Source organism: Austrofundulus limnaeus, unplaced genomic scaffold, assembly GCF_001266775.1.
Source record: "Austrofundulus limnaeus strain Quisiro unplaced genomic scaffold, Austrofundulus_limnaeus-1.0 Scaffold55, whole genome shotgun sequence".
In the NCBI taxonomy this organism is placed as follows: Eukaryota; Metazoa; Chordata; class Actinopteri; order Cyprinodontiformes; family Rivulidae; genus Austrofundulus; species Austrofundulus limnaeus.
In genome coordinates this window covers 376,101-379,278 of record NW_013952457.1, presented here as the reverse complement: position 1 = coordinate 379,278, position 3,178 = coordinate 376,101, and positions in this window count along the sequence as shown.

The window sequence follows — 3,178 nt, the reverse complement described above, 5'->3', positions numbered from 1 at the left end:
AGTACTTTTACTTGAGTAGATTTTTGACTGAGTAACTTTTACTTGTAGTGGAGTAGATTTGACCATGAGTATCAATACTTTTACTCAAGTACTAGAGTTGAGTACTTTGTCCACCACTGGTCAAAAACTTAAAGTGGTGAAAAATACAAATGGAATTTTCTTTATTTTATTAAGAGAAGATCTGACTGTGACTTTAACAAAAATACAAAAAAAATCAGGTGAAAGTTTCATTCTATCCTTCATATTAAATTCTTTCTAATTGCTGCACATTTTACTGCAGGACACCAAGATTATCATAAATCAAATACTTTGTTTGGATTTGCCTGTAAGTATGAGGACTATGTTGAACATTTTATTTAAACAAAATCTATTCAGATAAAAGCCTAGTTTAAAAAAAAATGAGCATCAATTTCATAAATCAAGACTGAAGCTTCAGCTGTGTCTGTAAATGAAAAAGAACAATGATGCATAAAATATAAATATGTGACTCTCAGATGAACGTATTTGATCACCTCACCAACCKTGTTTCTGCTGAGCCACATGAACCGAGTCAGCATGGGTCTGATGAAACCTGATGTTCGGAAAAACAACAAGAAGTCAAATCGACCTGATATAATAACTGAGAGGAAAAAAAGATTTAGCATAATTACACATTATTGCAGCTCTGCAGGAAGTAGGCAGGCAAGTTTCTCTCAGTTCACCAAAGTGGCAAACAAAGCACAAAGTTATTTAAAATCTAAACTTATGAGTTGCAAAGTTTGAAGTATTTGTGGTAGATGTGGTRGATGCTGCCACAGACAACTGACTCCAAAACAACACATAGACCAACGTCACTCTGTCCCTTTTAGTTATTGACCTCAAATTTATTCCAGCAGTGGCTGAAGACTGATCATCAAAACCTATTTTGAGTGCTGACAGATCACACAACATCTTTKTTTAAAACTTTGTCATTAACTATCTGGAGTAAACTGTCGGCAAAATGTCTCATAAATCACTGTTCAGATCTGACTGAATCTTTCAGGAAATATTCATTGGATATAGGTCTACATCTGCTTAACTTTTGGAGTCGCCCAAAATCAAGATGGCTGCCACATTTAATAGACAAAAATATGACCATAAATCAGTTAATTTGACAGATATTGACCTAAAATCTGATGTGGTAGTAGCTGAGCATCTCACAATATTGCATGAGATTGCACAAAAAATAAATTTCAAGGTTTGACAGAAACGGCTACAACTCCACCACTGCTCCATATTTTGACCATTCCTGATGATCTCATGAAATCAACAAGGACCCTTCATCACCTCCCCCCCCCACACACACACACACCTACAGCTCTTTCATTGTCAGAAGAGATCACCTTTTTAAAATGTCCTTTGTCGATTTGTTTCTCTTTCCCATCAGTGTTGCTAAATTAGACTCTGTTACACCTTGAAAGACAACACGATGCTAAAATAAGTGAAAAAATACCTGTGTGTGTTTGAGTGCATTTCATTACAATGACACTGATCTGCTCAGAGGCAAAAAAAAAAAAAAAAAAAAAAAAACACTTCTGCTGCTGTTTCCTTTTTGGAGACTGTTGATTTCTGATGATTCATCAGGATTTCTGAGAAAAAAACTTCTGTGTCTGAGCTGCATGTATTTAAAGCTGAGTTTTACCTGCATCTGCCATGTTCAAATCATTTTTATACTAAAATCCCACTCTTTTTTATTTAATTTTTTATTTATCTTTTTAATAGAGAGTTGTACAGAATTTGGTAACAGAAAAAAAAAACGTATATCTTGACTTCACATTCCAGTCTAGAAGAAACACACTGCCAATTTGGAAGAAAGGCAAAAATTCAAGTCAAATAAATATAAAATCAGAAAATATTCAATGGAACACCTGAATATATTTCTGCTCACATCATGTTCAGAGATAAAGTTCTCTAGTTTTCAGTGTTATAAGTGTTTTTTTTTATGTGACATGGTTAATTAATCATAAATGCTGAGTTGAGAAGGACCTGAATATGGTGTATGTATGGGACATGTATATGTTGGCATACTGTAACATGAGAAAAGGTAAAAACTAAGCTGTCCTGGTACTCCACATGATTGTGCACAGTTGACAAAGTTAATCATAGTGTTTGTCATATATAATGAAATCCTTTAGCTTTTTATTTTCAATAACTCTGAAACCTACTTGCGACCAGGTACTTTAGCAGCAGTTTCAAAGAATAATTGAACACAGAAAGGATATTACCTTTTTTTTAAAATGCACTGCACAGGATACTTTGTGCACAAAGCCTGTAATAAAGGTAAAACACAGGTTGATTTGCATCACTAAAATGCTTAAAAAAACATCTCCTAAAGTTCAGAAAGATCTTTATTTCACATCGTATTTACCAAACACTGAAACTCATATTTTCACCAAACCTTAGTCAACACAGGACTCCCATCTCAGAGAAAATGACTCCATAGATCATTTAGACAAGTGGCTCATTAGAAACTCCACTCGTGACTCATCGAGGCCGCTTCTCCTAATGGCTGTAAGAACTATACGACAGCAACAATGGAGGAATCTGGGTAAAAGTAGATGTTTTGAAACTCAAAGTCAGATGTGGAAGAGGTCATGTTGAACTGAACCTATTTTGCTGTCTAAGAAACCTTCGATTAACTTCTCTTTGAACAATGACACTTTACCCCCATGTAAAGTTTAACCTATTTTTTTCTAAATGCATGTTTATAATTTCCAGCAGAGGCCTGCTGTCTGAGGACATTTCATGTTCCAGTGAAAAACAAAGCTGTTGAACGAAAGATTTTTTTACTGTAGTTCTTTTTTTTCTTTTCACATGAAATATATGCTTTGAATTAAATCCACTGATTTACAACATTAATAACAAGAAAACGACTCTTCTCCAGCTGCAGCTTGACCAGGTGATGAATCCTGAGACAGAAACCACATCAGGAAAGAACATTCGGTTCTGATTTTATAGCATCTGTTTCAAACACTAAAGCTCTAAAGGCYTTTTCAGCAGATTGACACATACTGTAACATCAAAGGGGGCATGTTGTTTGGTTAAAGAGAGTTCCAAACTTTTGATGAACTTAGTGGAAAAAATATGATGAAACAATAATTTGAAACTATGAATATTTTATTATGGTAAAAAAAGCAAAGATTTATTAAAAGTGTAATAT